This window comes from Podarcis gaigeae, assembly GCF_964106915.1.
Source record: "Podarcis gaigeae genome assembly, chromosome: 10".
Taxonomy (NCBI): Eukaryota; Metazoa; Chordata; class Lepidosauria; order Squamata; family Lacertidae; genus Podarcis; species Podarcis gaigeae.
Genome location: NC_139686.1, coordinates 58,925,601 through 58,944,628, shown reverse-complemented (window position 1 = coordinate 58,944,628; position 19,028 = coordinate 58,925,601).

Below are 19,028 nucleotides of genomic sequence, written 5' to 3'. Positions count from 1 at the left end.
TGGATTGCTTAAGTAAAATAAATGTTTTAGCCACCCACCAGCACCATTCAAAGAGACACTCTAGCTGGACATTAACAATTCAATCTTAATTAGTGGAATTTAGAGCTATGATTAGAGCACACGTGACCATCAGGAAGTCAAGCTGCATATAGTTAGCCACACTGTTACCAGATCTGCTTATGCGCCTATCTAAACACACATGCACACAAACCGTGGTGATCACGGATCTCTGTCCTGAACCCCTGGCTTACCTGGCAGCAAGTCAGTGTGTCAAGTCCCCAGATCAGAGTCAATCCATGTGTCCAAAGTCCAAACCAAAAGCACAGCCCTGCAGAGAACCTGGAGCATCCAAACTGAGGTCCTTCAACATATGCAGTTGAGCAGACACAGCACCACCATTTTCCTTCCCCTTTATACTATGCATTCTGATTGCAGCATCTGGGCTTGATGATATAATAATAATAATAATTTATTATTTATACCCCACCCATCTGGCTGGGTTTCCCCAGCCACTCTGGGCGGCTTCCAACTGAATATTAAAAACAGAACAGCATCAGACATTAAAAACTTCCCTAAAGAGGGTTGCCTTCAGTTGTCTTTTAAAAGTAAAATAGTTGTTTATTGCTTTGACATCTGCTGGGAGGGCGTTCCACAGGGCAGGCGCCACTACCGAGAAGGCCCTCTGCCTGGTTCCCTGTAACCTTACTTCTCGCAATGAGGGAACCGCCAGAAGGCCCTCGGCGCTGGATCTCAGTGTCCGGGCTGAACGATGGGGGTGGAGACGCTCCTTCAGGTATATAGGACCGAGGCCATTTAGGGCTTTAAAGGTCAGCACCAACACTTTGAATTGTGCTCGGAAACGTACTAGGAGCCAATGCAGATCTCTCAGGACCGGTGTTATGTGGTGCCGGCAGCCACTCCCAGTCACCAGTCTAGCTGCCGCATTCTGGATTAATTGCAGTTTCCGGGTCACCTTCAAAGGTAGCCCCACGTAGAGTGCGTTGCAGTAGTCCAAGCGGGAGATAACCAGAGCATGCACCACTCTGGCAAGACAGTCCGCGGGCAGGTAGGGTCTCAGCCCGTGTACTAGATGGAGCTGGTAGACAGCTGCCCTGGACACAGAATTAACCTGTTCCTCCATGGACAGCTGTGAGTCCAAAATGACTCCCAGGCTGGGCACCTGGTCCTTCAGGGACACAGTTACCCCATTCAGGACCAGGGAACCCCCCACACCCGCCCGCCCCCTGTCCCCCCAAAACAGTACTTCTGTCTTGTCAGGATTCAACCTCAATCTGTTAGCTGCCATCCATCCTCCAACAGCCTCCAGGCACTCACACAGGACCTTCACCGCCTTCACTGGTTCTGATTTAAAGGAGAGGTAGAGCTGGGTGTCATCTGCATACTGATGAACACGCAGCCCAAACCCCCTGATGATCTCTCCCAGCGGCTTCAAATAGATATTAAAAAGCATGGGGGAGAGGATGGAACCCTGAGGCACCCCACAAGTGAGAGCCCAGGGGTCTGAACACTCATCCCCCACCACCACTTTCTGGACACGGCCCAGGAGAAAGGAACGGAACCACCGTATAACAGTGCCCCCAGCTCCCAGCCCCTCAAGACGGTCCAGAAGGATGTTATGGTCGATAGTGTCAAAGGCCGCTGAGAGATCCAGCAGAACTAGGAAACAGCTCTCACCTTTGTCCCTAGCCCGCCGGAGATCATCAACCAGCACAACCAAGGCAGTTTCAGTCCCATGGTGAGGCCTGAATCCCGATTGGAAGGGATCCAAATGGTCCGCATCCTCCAGGCGTGCTTGGAGTTGTTTGGCAACCACCCGCTCAATTGATGAGGCATGTGACTCTCACCTGCTCCAAACCTATCCACTTGAGGAATCACACACCTCCTCCCAGAGCTAGTGAGCTCTACCTAGCAAGCTAGTGAGCTGGGCTGTGGGCCCGTGCCTGCCTTTGCCTCCTGGAGCACCCTACCCGCTGCTCCCTAATGCCTCAGAGCCCACCATGTTCATGGAGACGGGTCCTTCTGGCTCTGGGGATGGCTCCTACTGCACTGGTATGCTGCGCACTGACCACTACCCCTCATAATCCTCTGTCACCCCGTGAGTACTTACTACATCTTCTTTCCCATCCCCAGCTTGCCCCAGTGCTGGTTACACCCCTTGCCAGGACCCTCCTCTTCCTCCTCCTCTTCCTTCCCATAGTCCTGCCAGTTCATGAAAATCCAAGGCATTATCTATATTTGCCTCTTGGTTTCCTCCGGCTTCTTTGCATTATTCAGAATCTTCCCATTTGAAAAGACGTTGGCTGGTGCCTTCCTATGGTTCTCGTTGCTCAACTTCTAATCACGCCTGATTAACATCAGGCATGAATAGAATAACAACTGCAGATCAGAGGCAAGGGAAGAGGAATTAGATGCAAGGGAAAGGATGCTGACTAAAGCTCCAGGACAAGAGAAGCCCACTCCTACAGAGACCAACAGAGTCAAACTGTCTTGAAAAAGAGAAGTCTGAAGCAGGCTTCAGGATGTGTTGGAAAATTCTGAACCACTTGGGCAGGCAAAGTGGGGAAGGGGCTTTTCGGTGGGCATTAACCTGAATTTGTAAAGGGGCTTTCACTGATGCATAGGATGGGAAAGGGTAATGCCATATAAAAGGGCACAGGCAAGGGAGGTCATGAGTCATAACAATTAAATTTCCTGCCGCAGAACTGTGGCACAATTACTGGTAAGTCTTAGCCAAACAGATTATATCTAAGAAGGTAACCCAGCACTTGCTAAAGAAATATGAATCCCCCCCCCCAAAAAAAATGCAAGAGGAACTTGGTTTAATCAAAACAAAAAATGTTTTCTGCATGGATCTACTTTTCAAAAGAGATGATTAATTGCTGAAATAGATGGGGCACTGTGTCTGGGGAACATACATGAGTCATTATGCACATTACAGGGAAATTCCCCTCTACAACAGCCACTCTTAAGAGGTTTGGTGGAAACCTCTGGAAATTGCTGATGTGACTTATACACAGCTCTTGCTGAGACTGAGTGATGGTGTCATTGTGCTTGCTGGCCAGAGCAAGGTTCAATCCCAGGACATGTATATGAATATGTATATGTATATATATATATATGCATATGTATATGTATATGTTTGTGTGTGTGTGTTTGTGTGTGTGTGTGTATATATATATATATATATATATAGTTTTAACTGAATGAGTTTCTCAGTAATAATCCCTAAAACCAGTAACTAAATTCTGAAATTAAAAGTGCTAGGGCCTAGTATTGAAATTGCTAGGGTCAGGGATGATGGGATTGGTTTTTCCAGATGTTTCTGGACTACAACTCCTATCATCCTTGATTGCTGGCTATTCTGGCTGGGACTAGTGGGAGTTGGGTGCCCAATAACTTGATACTGTAAACTGTCCCATGATCTTCAGATGAAGGGCAGTATAATTCGAAGGGACCCTGAGGATCATGTAGTTCAACCCTCTGCAATGCAGGAATATGCAGCTGCCCCATATGGGGATGGAATCCGCAACCCATGCTCTAACCAGCTGAGCTATCCATCCTCTTAATAAAGAATTTTAGTAATAGTAATAGCAATACTTGGAATGTTTTTTTCAGTTCTGAGAAGACTGCACTCTACAATAGTTAAAGGGCATCAGCTTTATAATTTCCACGTTACATGACCATGCCTGGACTAGAACATAGGATCGAGAACTGAGATTTAGCGCAGGAGTAGGGAACTTGTAGCCTGCCATTTGGCCTGTGAGGTGGTTTTGGAGAAGCGATGCCTCCTGCCCTACACCTGGTGTCTGACTGCAAAGCCTGAAAGCAGGACACATGGGAGACTTGGAAAGCCTGCCCCTCTCTGATTCTTTCCATCTCCAATTTTGGAGGTGGAAAAGATCAGTACCAGGCAGGCTTTGCAAGCACAAGTGATTTGACAGATGAGGCAAATGCAACCCACGGATGACTGGCAGGGGGGTTGCCTGCAGGGTGTGGACAGATAAAAGATCTGGCCCCACAGCCAAAAGGGTTCTCAAGCCCCACTTGAGAGCATGTGTTGCATATTAAGGGTTCATGAAAGTTGATCCCATTCATTGTACAACTCAGAAGTCTGATGTCTGTATGCTACAAGGCTGCAATGGCAAAAGAAGCTGCAGAGTTTATCCCATTCACTGAACTGCAGTTCCCAGAATTCAATGTGAGAAGCGACATTTGCAGTTGCACAACTGCATGGATATTGAGAAGCAAAAGTGCTTCAGATTGCTACTACACTGTACTCTGATATACTCTAAAATTCTCAGGGATGATTCACACCCTGGCCGGCACTTTCTTGATCTCCTGCCCTCAGGCAGAAGATATAGAAGCATGATTAGTCGCACCAACAGGGTAAAGAACAGCTTCTATCCATGGATTGTTAGGCTGCTGAATGAAAAGATAACAACAGGGCAACTGACTTTTGGGTTTGGTGTGCGTGCAACAGTAAACGAGGGGAATTAAGACTAAGAGAGCTGAGTGGGGTGTGTATGCTCGTGTAATCTCACTGTATACAAGTTGTACAAGTGACAATAAAGTAGTTCAAATTTCAAATGTCCATACACACATTCACACATTCTTTATTTCAAACATTTTCAAAAGCAAAATAAAACAGAAATACAGGGAAAGGGTTCCAAGGCGGTTGCTATGTTTTATCCAGAGCATGTAGGTTTCGTTTTCTTAATACTTCCAAGAGGAACTTAGCCACAGACAGCGTAGTATCATTTGGCATATCTCCAAGCAGGTACTTAAGGTGGAAGGCTTTGGATTTTCCAGTTAAGTTTACCAATAGGGGTTTAATTAATTGATCCCTGGATTGTTTGAACTGCTCACAGTGTAGGAGGATATGCTTCAGAGTCGACACCCTAAGAGCATGAGCAGAGCCTATTCTGATTGGGTATACCAGACAGTCTGCCGTTTAGTACTTCTGATGGAAATGACCGCTCCCCGCTTAAAACGGGGGGCGCCCTTTGCGTGGATGCGTGCAGCCCCTAGATCTGGAGCGACTCCAACAGCATAGGCTTGGCTTTGCCTTCCCTCAGGTGGGATACCTGGAGGTCTCCGCCTACCTCAGTCAGTTGTCCAATCCCACCTGGGGGAAGCGTTGCCAAGGAGACCAGGCCAGGTAGGGGAGGGATTACCTGCCCACACAATAGAGGGAGGATCTTACCTGGGAATCCTCACTTGGCTCCAGAGCTTCTCCCACCCTACCCACCCTCAGTTAATGTCTTATTTTGCAGGTTAACTTTTCTTCACAGGTTTTGCGGGTTAACTGTTCTTCACAGGTATGCGGGCGCTGCTACGTTAAGGTCGCTGTTAAAGGGCCGGAAAGGAATTTCCCTGCATTGGCAGGTTTCGCCTTTCCCGTAGCAAAACGTCACAACTTTGGCGGTATCAGGCCTTGGGCGGAATCCTTAAGTCCATCTTCCTCTTTGCGGTGGCGATACCAGGGTTCCCTGTTAAAGGGGTTTCTGAAGGGAGGCTTTGACCCTACGCCGAAAGGTCCTCATTGCTCTCCCCTGCGGCGGTGGTGTAACGGGGGCGGCTATCTCTGCTTGAACATATGTTCGCCAGAGCCGGCCCATCCCCCACACAAACACTGGATAACCCTGATGCTCCCTAGGTCCCCGGCTGGGGACTGGGGAGGGAGAACGCCCAATGCCTGAGCCAAGGTCTACCCACATTTGAAATTTAATAAAGTTGTGGCCAATTTAATCCCATAGCACGTTGTCTTGAGTCGTTATTCCACATGACGGGAGGACCGCGCGGGATCTGGGGACTCCGCCTGTCTACGCAATACCTTTAGTCCAGCTTTGGTGAATAACCAGTGATAGTTAAATACAGACAGATTCATGAAACATGATGGTAACTGAAAATCATGGCCATAGTGGATTCCAGATGCAAACGATCCACAGGTTACATAGGATTTAGAGCAAAGATTGCTGTGTGAAATATCCCGTAACCTCCACCTCAGCGATTTAAGGGCAATATCATAGTCCAGATGATGTAAAAAGGATGGTGAAATACCAAATCAAGTAGGCTTTTCGGTCCATAGTTTTCAACCATGAGCTGATACAACTCCTCACTGGTTAGATGTAAAAGTAATCCCTTCCTCAGGCCCAATAGTGAGATCTTTAGCCAATATTTCAAGGCAGCCCACCACGCTTTGATGGAGAATGGGCATTCACCTGTTTCCAACAATAGAACTGAGTTAGGGACACAGTTTGGGAGCTGTAGTAGGGACCGAAGGAACTTAGCTTGGAACCCATATAACTTAGAAAATAGACCATTGTACCAAATGTTGGAAGCATAAAGGAGTTGGGAAACAGATTTCGCTTAAAAGACCATTATGGCTTATGGAACATAGTGAAAAAGAAACGGAGTATAGCAAGTTTGCTCATCTCCGCCTTCTGGCAGATAGTCTGCCAGTGGCAATTCCAGGGATGCCCATATACAGAAAACTAGGTGCAGAATCATAGAGTTGGAAGGTATCCTAAGGGCCAGGTAATTCAACTCCCTGCAATGCAGGAATCTCAACTAAAGCATCCAATGAAGAAGAGTCCACAACCTCCTGAGAGTCCATTCCACTGTTGAACAGCTCTTATTGTCAGAAATATCCTCCTGATATTTAATCAGAATCTTCTTTCTTGTAACTTGAATCCATTGGTTCAAGCCCTACCCTCCAGAGAAGACAAGCTTGCTCCATCTTCCATGTGATAGAACTTTAGATATTTGAAGATGGCAACCAGCCTCTGAGTGTCCTTTCCCCCCCAGGCTAAACACACCCAGCTTCCTCAAGAGCAAGATCTGAAGGACCACCTCTTTTGATAGGAACCTACCCAGACCTGAGATCATCTTCTGTTCTCCATAAGGCCTGGTTTCCAAACCCTTGATCATCTTGGTTGCCTGCCACTGCACGTTCCAGCTTGTCAATGTCCTTTTTAAATTGTGGTGCCCAGAACTGCACAGTCTTCCCAGCATGGTGTTACCAAGGCAGAATACAGAGGGATTATTGCTTCCCTTGATCGGGACAGTATACTTTTGTTGACATAGCCTAGAATAGCATTCACTTTTTTGCTGCTGCATCACACTGTTGACTCATGTTAAGCTTGTGGTCTACTATGACCCCTAGAACTTTTTCATAATGTACTACTAGTAAGCAAGGTGTCCCCCACCTTATATTTGTGCAGCTGGTTATTCCTACCTAAGTGTATAACCTTACATTTGTTCCTATTGAATTTCATAGCCCAGTTATCCAATCTGCTAAGGTCATCTTCAATCTCAATTTTATCTTCTGCTACCTCTCCCAGTTTGGTGCCATGTGCAAATTTGATGAGCATCTCCTCAAGTCCTTTGTCCAAGTCATTTATAAAGACAATGAACAACAAAGGGCCCAGGACAGAACCCTATGGCATCCCACTTATCACATTTTTTCCAGGATGAGGAGGAACCATTCATGAGCACTCTTTGGGTTCAGTCAGTCAACCAGCTACAAATCCACCTAACAGTTACCTCATCTAGCTTCCTCACAAGAATATCATGGGAGACTTTGTCAAAAGCCTTACTGAAATCAAGATACACTACGTCCAAAGCATCCCCCTGATCCATTTTTTGAAAGGTTCAAAATGGACCTCAAAGAGAGGGGATTTACAGAGAAAGAATCGAAATTTCAAATGGAGATAATTGATAATGATGTTAAGATATTGTCAAAAATGTACAAAATACTTTTGGAATGGCAAACAAAAGATGAGGAGATAAAGTCGGTCATGATTCAATGGGCCAGAGATTTTGGTTATAATATACAATTGGATGATTGGGAAAAGGTATGGAATGATAATATGAAATTCACTGCATGTACGGCGTTAAAGGAAAATATTATGAAAATGGTTTACAGATGGTATATTACACCCGTAAAGTTAGCAAAAATGTATAAAACATGTAATAAGTGTTGGAAATGTAAAGAAAAAGAAGGTTCATTTTTTCATATGTGGTGGGAATGTAAGAAGGTAAAGGGTTTCTGGGAAATGATATACAATGAATTGAAAAAGATGTTTAAATATACGTTTGTTAAAAAACCAGAAGCCTTTTTGTTAGGAATAACAGGAAGAGAGATAAAAAGATGTGATTATAAACTGTTTCAATATGCAGTTACAGCGGCAAGAATACTAATGGCCCAAAAATGGAAACAAGAGGAACTACCGACCTTGACTGAGTGGAGAATGAAACTTATGGATTATGCAGAATTGGATAAAATGACTGGAAAAATTAGATATCAGAAAGATCACAAATTCATTGAGGACTGGGGAAAGTTTACGGAATATCTGAAAACTGTATGTGATGAACAGACAACGCTAGTGGGTTTTAAAGAGGCTTTGTGATAAACCAAGGTATATTGTAAGAAAGAAACTGAGATGGAAGGTTATTATCAAATCGGCAATACTACATAGAAAATGTGTAAAGATATGAAAAATGGATGATTGAAGGAGGTACTGGTGGAAGTTCAAAAACTGTAAATTGGTAAACATGGTTGTCAAAATTATTTGTTAAAGAAAAACTTAATAAAAATTTATATATAAATAAATAAATAAATAAATAAAAGCATTCCCCTGATCCACCTTGTAACCCTATCAAAAAAAGAAATGAGATTCACCTGACATGACTTGTTTTTCATAAACCGATGCTGGGTCTAAGTAATCACATCATCCCTTTCTAAGAGCTCACAGACTGTTTAATTATCTGTTCAAGCACCTTTCCTGGTATTAACGTCAAGTTCATGTGGTTGATAGCTAACTGGGTCTTCTTTTTTATCCTTTCTGAAGGTGGGGACAACATTTGCCGGCCTCCAGTTTGCAGGGACCTCACCTGTTTTCCAAAAATTCCCAAAGATTATAGAGGCTCTGGGATTACACCCACAACTTCCTTTAGTACCCTTGGGTATAGTTCACCAGACCCTGGAGATCTGAATTCATTTAAAGTACTAAAGTGTTCCCATACCACATGTTTTCCTATTTTGGGCTGCAGCTTCCACCTTGCATCATTTATTTTGTTATTGCCAGGTTAGGCACTGCTTTCCTTTTGGATGATGGCAGAGCCAAAGTAGTTCTACCTTCTCTCCTTCACTCAACAGCATTTCTCCGTCTTCTCCATGCAGAGGACCTACCACTTTCTTGTTCTTCTTCTAGGCAAACCTCTCTTGCAAGCTCCAGCTTCTTCTGAGCTTTGACCTGCCTGACATTCACCCTGAAACTGTTGGCTACTTGTGTATACTCCTCCTTTGTGAATTCCTCTTTCTTCCATTTCATATACATGCCCTTCTTCAATTTCAGTTAATCTGTAGGCTACTTTTGCTACCACGCTGGGTTTTTTTTTTAGATGCCTCCCGCTTTTCTTTCTTGTTGGAATTGTCTTCATTTGGGCTTTCAATATTTCATCTTTAAGAAACTCCCATCCATCTTGGACTCCCTTCTCTGTATTTCTGACAATGAGATCTCTAGCTCCTTAAGCATTTTGAAATGGGCCTTCTTGAAGTTCAGAGTGCATGTCTGACTACACTTTGCTGAACCATTATATTACTACAACAACAACAATTTGTTTATTTATACCCCGCCCATTTGGCTGGGTTTTCCCAGCCACTCTGGGCAGCTTCCAACAAAAGATTAAAAATACATTAAAACATTAGTCATTAAAAACTTCCCTAACAGGGCTGCCTTCAGATGTCTTCTAAACATGAGCTAGTCGTTTATCTCTCTGACATCTGATGGGTGTTCCACAGGGCGGGTGCCACTACCGAGAAGGCCCTCTGCCTGGTTCCCTGTAACGGTTTCTTCACAGTGAGGGAACTCCCAGAAGGCCCTCAGGGCTGGGCCTCAGTGTCCGGGCAGAATGATGAGGGTGGAGACGCTCCTTCAAGTATACTGGGCCAAAGCCATTTAGGGCTTTAAAGATCAACACCAACACTTTGAATTGTGCTCAGAAATGTATTGGGAACCAATGTAGGTCTTTCAAGACTGGTGTTATGTGGTCTTGGCGGCCGCAATAATATTTATTGAGCTGAATAAAAGGCAGTCTAGAAGATTCACAGGAAAGCAGAACTCTATCTGCACCACAAGGTTGGATGGTAGCACTGATTATATGGATTTATTTCAGTTCAGGCTGAGCCCAGGCTTTGATTAAAGCAGTCTTGGTCTGCTGTCCTTTTCCAGCCTACCTTGGAGCAAGGCCTACTGAATTCAGTAGGACTTGCTGCTGAGCAGACATTGTGCTGTTGGTCATTCTGATGGTTGACTTTTGTGGTCACCAGAGCAGGGAAGAACATGCAGCCTAACTGGTTCTCAACTTCTCAAAGGCTTTAAATACCATTAACTATGGTATTCGCTTGGCCAGGTTGGACTGGGAGGCGTACGGTCACAGTGGCTTGTTAACAGAAGATGTTATTGGATGTTTACTGTTCCAACCCATGGCCTTTGGCTTACTAGGTGACTCAATGTCCTACCTTGCCCCACATGTTATAGAACATCTATATGAAAGCACTGGGAGAAGTCATCTGGCGATTGGGGCTGCAGTATCATCAGAATACAGATGGTACACAAATTTATCTCTTTTTTGCAACTACTCATCCCATGGATGCTATGGAACTGTTGGATTGGCATCTTGAGGTGCTCTTGGCATGGATGAAGGCCAACAGAATGATCTCGATTGTGGGATGCAGCATCCACAACATGGTTGCCCCAATGACAGTGAACAATTTTCCCCAGGAGGTATATGCCTTAATTATTTAAAACTTACTTGCCAAAATAGGTGGCAAAATAAGGGACACGGGTGGCGTTGTGGGTTAAACCACATAGCCTAGGGCTTGCCGATCAGAAAGTCGGCAGTTCAAATCCTCACGACGGGGTGAGCTCCCGTTGTTTGGTCTGTGCTCCTGCCAACCTAGCAGTTTGAAAGCACATCAAAGTGCAAGTAGATAAATAGGTATTGCTCTGGCAGGAAGGTAAACGGTGTCCCCGTGTGCTGCTCTGGTTTGCCAGAAGCGGCTCAGTCATGCTGGCCACATGACCCGGAAGCTGTGCGCCGGCTCCCTTGGCCAATAAAGTGAGATGAGCACCGCAACCCCAGAGTCATCTGCGACTGGACCTAATGGTCAGGGGTCCCTTTACCTTTACTTGCCAAAATGACTTTTAAGTGGGTTGTAACTTTATAAAAAGATAGCCTTGCATAGTTGAACTATACAGGAAAACAATTACATCACAACATTAGCATAAACATCCATAATTAAAATGTACAATAAACAACCCCATTAAAACAACATAACAATTAGAACAGGAAGTTTGAGCCAGGAGAGTCAGGGAATACTTGTCGAAGCAGGTGTGTCTTCAAGAGCAGGAGAAATGCCAATGCTAATGGGGGCTTTTTGAATTTTATGTGTTCCTCCCTCGTAAGCTTTAAGCACTTCCATAACGCCAGCTTATTTTTTTGAAGGGTTTTGGATCAGTTGGAATGTCCTGTGTGCATCTGGCTGCTATAATGGCTCTTGTTTCTGCTTTTTCTTTTAATAACGAAACTCAGGATATAAATAAAATACAGGATATAAATAAAAGACACTTTTTTTAAAAAATGGGTACAGTGGTACCTCGGGTTACATACACTTCAGGTTACATACGCTTCAGGTTACAGACTCTGGTAACCCAGAAATAGTGCTTCAGGTTAAGAACTTTGCTTCAGGATAAGAACAGAAATCGGGCTCTGGCAGCGCGGCAGCAGCAGGAGGCCCCATTAGCTAAAGTGGTGCTTCAGGTTAAGCACAGTTTCAGGTTAAGAACGGACCTCCAGGACAAATTAAGTACTTAACCCGAGGTACCACTGTACTTAATTTATGTGCTCCCGAGAACCGTGTGTTAGAAATATTTCAAACAACTAAACAAATCACGTTTTAAGAATTTAAGTTGCTGGCCAGAATTTTTGCACAGTCACCATACTGCTGCTACTACATTATGCTGGAGAAAAGTAACCCAGTTGCAGCTAACTGCTATGAAGATGCTACATCAGTATTCAATATTTTAATAGATGTGTTGCTTTGCATGCTCCATCCTTGTATCTCTTTTCCTCCGGAGTGTCTGGTGACACGATTTGTATTCACTGTGGAGAGAGAATTCTTATAAAAGCTGAACGCCAAAAGAGAGTCCGCTGTCATAAAAAACAGAAACCACTTGCCACCTGCCATTTGGAAAGGCTTCCAAAATCACTTTGCAATAAAATAAATAAAGATTGCCACTGGGCATAATATTCAAATAAATCACTTGAGATGAATAATGAAATATCAATAATATGGAAGGAAACCATAAAATTAAGGGTGTGTTTGAGCAGAATATCAGTTGCAACTTCTGATTGGGAGCAATCTTTCTGTTCTATTTTATTTTTTTGAAAAGGAATACTTGCGTGCAAGAAACACGCAGTGGTACCTCGGGTTAGACGCTTCAGTTTACAGACGCTTCAGGTTACAGACTCCGCTAACCCAGAAATAGTACCTCGGGTTCAGAACTTTGCTTCAAGATGAGAACAGAAATTGTGTGGTGGTGGCAGTGGGAGGCCCCATTAGCTAAAGTTTCAGGTTAAGAACGGACCTCCGGAACGAATTAAGTTCTTAACCCGAGGTACCACTGTAAATGAGTTTTTTTGCACACTTGGGTCTATAATGTTCAGAGGATTCCTGAAATATTAGGGACAAAACTACACCTGTACAACAACTGGCATGGTTACACACGCACACCCTAATGAGATTCCTCCAAGTCGGTAGTGTAGCCTAAGTTTAGCTCAGCCTGAGGTTCCATCTGAGCATTTGTTTACATTATCACTTACCAAGCCAGAAAAGGATAACCATGACTCCCGTGCCTGCCACCCACCAACTTTCTAATGGTAAATCTGAAACGGAAGATAAATTTAAAGTGAGAGGCTGATGAACTTGACGACGAGTGCTTCATTTAAATAACAGGTTAAGATTATCTTCAATAAAAGGACAACTTAGCTAGCTAGTTGCTTTTGATTCATTGCTACTTCTCATTTGCACAGCTATAGAGCAGGAATGGGGAAGCTGGGGCCCAGTTGTTGCTGGACAGGAGCTCCCATCATGCCTGACCATTGCCCATGCTGGCTGGGGCTGATGGGAGCTGGAAACCAGGAACGTCTGGCAGGTCCTCAAGTTCCCTACCACTGCCATAAAGGTAAAGGTAAAGGGACCCCTGACCATTAGGTCCAGTCGCAGACGACTCTGGGGTTGCGGCGCTCATCTCGATTTATTGGCCGAGGGAGACGGTATACAGCTTCCGGGTCATGTGGCCAGCTTGACAAAGCCGCTTCTGGCGAACACATGGAAACGCCGTTTACCTTCCCACCGGAGCGGTACCTATTTATCTACTTGCACTTTGACATGCTTTCGAACTGGTAGGTTGGCAGGAGCAGGGACAAAGCAACAGGAGCTCACCCCGTCGTGGGGAGTCGAACCACTGACCTTCTGATCAGCAAGCCCTAGGCTCTGTGGTTTAGACCACAGCGCCACCCATGTCCTACAGCTATAGAGTATAGTAATTAGGAAAACTATGTGGCTACTTCTACAGTACAAGACAGAGCACCAGTATACCCAGGAGACACCCAAAGGACATCTAAGGATGAACTGAGATTTGGGGTTTTGTTTAGCTTTTTTAGTTTATTATTAGTTTAATTAACCACCCTACAAAATCAAAGGGAACAAAGACATCAATGTTAGCTGACAAAGCACACAGATAATAAAGAATAATTGAAAACACTTTTGGAAGAAAAGTAGTACAGCAAGCCAACCAAATGAATGTTGGGCACAGGAAAATAATCATGCCTATTAACCCCTATCCAACTAAAATTAGTAGCAGCTGTGGGTTAAACCACAGAGCCTAGGACTTGCTGATCAGAAGGTCGGCGGTTCGAATCCCCGCGACGGGGTGAGCTCCCGTTGCTCGGTCCCTGCTCCTGCCAACCTAGCAGTTCGAAAGCACGTCAAAGTGCAAGCAGGTACTGCTCTGGCGGGAAGGTAAATGGCGTTTCCGTGCGCTGCTCTGGTTCGCCAGAAGCAGCTTAGTCATGCTGGCCACATGACCCGGAAGCTGTCTGCGGACAAACGCCGGCTCCCTCAGCCAATAAAGTGAGATGAGCGCCGCAACCCCAGAGTCGGTCACGACTGGACCTAATGGTCAGGGGTCCCTTTACCTTTAAACACACATTTTAGAGTGTAAACTCTCTCAGCTTCAATGATACTCACTTCTGTGTAGATATAGTTTGGACTGCACTACATATCCCATTGAAACCAATGGATCAGTTAGTCATACCTAACTTAAGTTCCATTTTTACTGTTTTAGGTTGAAGTCTGGTTAACCACAATCCCCCCCCTTTTTTTGTAATGTATACAATTTCTTTTATTTATTTTCTGTTCTCATTTGTTTTCTATATGGGTACTATTCCTTCATCTTCTTTGTGTATTATCTTATTCCGTGCACTTGTAATTATGTATGTACTTTTTATTTTTCAATAAAGAACATTTGAAAGTTCCATTGATGTCCATGGAATTTGATTGTGATTAACCTTTCCTGCAGAAATTACATAAGTTTACATAGGAAATTATAGGTAGCCTGTTATTTTGAATTTTTTCAAATTGTGTTGAATGGAACTCACTCCCCGCTAGTAAATTTGTGCCTCAATCTAAAAAAAAAGCACAACTCTGCTCCTGCCATTTTCACTGGGAGAGAACCAGCTACTGGCCCAAAAGTTCCCAGTGCATATTATGGAAATGGGGCAGTGTGGTAAGCTGTTCCAATCATAGTATGGGTGGAAACAAGGGTTAAAATACCTCCCACATCTCAATCCCAATTCCTCACAGCTACAATTTAACTTTAAAAAATGGAAAAAAAATTAATTATGCAATGCCAGACTCCTTTTAATTTAACATAAAGACAACTAGATTCCCAAGTGTCATTGGAGAAGTGAAGAGTAGAAACTTTGCTGGTTCATTTAAGATTACATGACATCAGCATGGACTTCTAACGTTTTTCATTCACTGTCACGGAACTGCCATCAGTGCTGGAGGGAGAGAGCAAAAGCCAGAGGGATTCCAGAGAGCGTCCAGGGATCGGGAGGAGCAGCCCATCGTCTGGGGAAGAGAATCAGCGTAGCACCAGTGGAGAAGGGGGGCAGATGGGGGAAGCGGCGAGGCAGTCCCATGACTCCTTGCCTGGGACCAGTGAGGAGAATAGGTGTCCTCCGTTGCCCACGCCCTCCTTGCGCAGAAGGCTTTCGCGCAGAGAGAGTAGGAGGAGACTAGGCGTCAAAGAGCTTCTTTGCTGGAAGAAGTTTAAGAAACGCCCACTCACGGATTCTGCCAGCGACTGAGTCAGGCATGGGCGAGTGGCGTCCGGAGAGAGAAGGTTCACTTTGGCAACCCACCCAGGTGTTTGCACCCAGCCGGGGAGATAGACACCTGCTTACGCACGAGCAACCCCTAGAACCATTACATTCACCATGAATAGTCTCTCTCCCTCTCCCCTCCATTCTGCTCTTAGTTGGCACATCTTTGATTATGTTGGAGGCAAAGACGAGCTGGCACACTTCCTTGCCCAAGTCCTATTTTTTATCAGAAGCACATGTTTCATTTTCCCTTTCTCTTAGCTGCAAGGTGATTCTTCTACCTAGCCTCTCTGAAACTCAGAGCGGAACAAGTCCAAAAGTTAAAAGTGCTTTCGCTTTGTCATTTTCAACAAGAATACACTGCTAAAATGGCTTTAGAAATATTTAATCAGAATTTAATGGTATGTAGGGTTGGTACACCTGTGTACAGTGGTACCCCGGGTTACAGATGCTTCAGGTTACAGACTCTGCTAACCCGGATGTAGTACCTCGGGTTAAGAACTTTACCTCAGGATGAGAACAGAAATTGTGCACAGGTGCCATTAGCTAAAGTGGTACCTCAGGTTAAGAACAGTTTCAGGTTAAGAACGGACCTCCAAAACGAATTAAGTTCTTAACCCAAGTTACCACTGTATTTAAAATATCTGCTGATACGGCTCCCCTTAAAAGAAACTGACAACAGTAACATAGGCAGGACATTGGTCCATCTAGTTCAGTATTATCTACACTGATTGGCAGCAGCTGCCCAGGGTTTCAGACGGGGAATTTTCCCCAGCCCTAATCGGGAGGTGCGAGAGATTGGACCTAGGCTGAGCTACAGCCCTTCCCTCAAGCCTACAGCACCTGGAATTCTCAAGTGATACCCCATCTCACTACCAGCCATGGCCAACTCTTCTTAGATTCTGGGATCAGACGGGCACGTTCAAGGCAATATGGTTGCAGAAAATGCTCCCCATGTCTTCTTAGGAGTTGAGTGCAGAGTGAGAGTCCTTGGACTTCATGGACTGGCTTACCACTTCAACATGACTGTCTATATGTAGAAAGGAAGGGACACACTCAATTTGCATTGGGCTATGATTGAGATAAGGTCCATAGAGTTAAAGCTATGGTTTTTCCCAGTAGTGATGTATGGAAGTGGGAGCTGGACCATAAAGAAGGCTGATCACTGAAGAATCGATGCTTTTGAATTATGGTGCTGGAGAAGACTCTTGAGAGTCCCATGGACTGCAAGAAGATCAAAACTACCCATTCTTAAGGAAATCAGCCCTGAGTGCTCACTGGAAGGACGGATCCTGAAGCTGAGGCTCCAATACTTTGGCCACCTCATGAGAAAAGAAGCCTCCCTGGAAAAGACCCTGATATTGGGAAAGATGGAGGGCACAAGGAGAAGGGGACGACAGAGGACGAGATGGTTGGACAGTGTTCTCGAAGCTACCAGCATGAGTTTGACCAAACTGCGGGAGGCAGTGGAAGACAGAAGTGCCTGGTGTGCTCTGGTCCATGGGGTCACAATAACAACAAGAGTCGGTGTAGTCAGAATTGAAATGACCGTTCTTGGAACAACTAAAATGAGAAACCACTAAACCACAATAACAACAAGAGTCGGTGTAGTCAGAATTGAAATGACCGTTCTCAGAACAACTAAAATGAGAAAGTATTTGGGAAGCAAGAAATTAGCAGAACCCAAGATCTTTCATGCCCAGCACAACAGCAAGTCTTTACCTGACCACAGCTTTGTAAGTCGCAGCTTTTCTTCAAGTTATATCTCCAAAACAGTTCAGCTGGAAAGTCTTGGCTGCAATTCTGCATTAAATAGACCTCTTAGCCTTGGAGCGGGATTAATGAACCAGACAAGGTGAATTACCTTTAAAAGCCAGATTGGACTGCTTAAAAGCATATTTCTAAATTGCCCATCCTCCAAAAGAGCATAGGGTGATATACAACAAACATACAAACACCATTACACAAACAGGACAGCTTGTTCCAAATGGGCACACATGTTACATGGCTTAGAGTAGTGGAAGAATAAAATCTAGAAGCGATGAAATAAAAACGGTTCCATGATTGCCAGCATGGCCACCTACAGTAGCAAAAAGGCATCCTGTAACATTAACTACAAATATCACCAAAAGCAAACCTAAAACATGGCGACAGGTTTCATGCTATTCGCTGTGCTGGAATGGACAGGATGGCAACAGAAATGTGTTATACTGAAACATCTGGGCAGACACAGCATGAATTACTGCTTCTGTAAATCAATGCCCATGCCCATGCCTTTTCAATCTCCCAGCAAGCCAAGGGCATTAGGGGAGACTTTCCCACAAAATCTGCTACTGGATCCCAGGACACACAAAAATTTGAAGTAAATGACCCAGAGGAGGAGAAACCTCGTTTGTTGCTTCAGAGTGCCACCTCTTTATTTACTTGTCTTACTTCTTGGGCTGCTGTTCTTTAAGTGAAACTGTGTTTATTTACTTTGGGTCTGATTGTTTAGGATGCTCCCTGTGGGCCAGTGTGAAACATGTATAGTGGTAAAAGGTAAAGGGACCCCTGACCGTTAGGTCCAGTCGCAGACAACCAAGGGAGCCAGCGTACAGTTTCCGGGTTATGTGGCCAGCATGACTAAGCCGCTTCTGGCGAACCAGAGCAACACACAGAAATGCCGTTTGCCTTCCCACCGGAGTGGTACCTATTTATCTACTTGCACTTTGACGTACTTTTGAACTGCTAGGTTGGCAGGAGCAGGAAATCAGCAATGGGAGCTCACCCTGTTGTGGGGATTCGAACCGCCGACCTTCTAATCGGGAAGCCCTAGGCTATGTGGTTTAGACCACAGCACCACCCGCATCCCTCTATATAGTGGTAGCCATGCCCAACTGCCCACAGGATAATAACCTGTTTGTGGGGAAGGGTTTAATCGCCATAGTTGAGAGGGTAGGGAGAGGGTGTCTGTATTTCCCCAGTTGAGGGGATGGTGAGAAAACGAATGCTTCTTGACTTTTCTACTATTTGATTGCTTTTACTTCTTGGACCTGTCTTCTGTATTGGTTAGATTTTTGTTATTTCAACACTGGAATGTTTATTGAAGTGAGTAGATAGATGGAGTGACATGTGGTATACTTTTTATATATTTATAAATTTGTAACTATATATATTGCATTGAGTGTTTATGTATCTTGATGTTTTGTATATGGTTTATTTTGGATTCTTCTTTTAATTAAGGTTTGCATTGAGGGACATTTATTTATGTTACTTAAAATTTGGAATTGTGATGCTGATGATAATTAAGTCGTATTGCTGTTTTGAATGTGGAATTTGTATTCTACATCTTTTTTGGGATTTGTAAAATGTTAAGGGATTTCTGTTGCAATATGAGGTGGACTACAAATTAGATAAACAAATAAATAAAATGCAAGAGTGCTTTATTTATATTAAATTATCTGCTGGAGATGATGCAATATATTTTGTTCCAAACTCAGATTAATTTGCAGTCCATTTTCAAGAGAAATGACCTGGAAGCATCCAAAGAACTTCACTTAATAGAGAAGTTT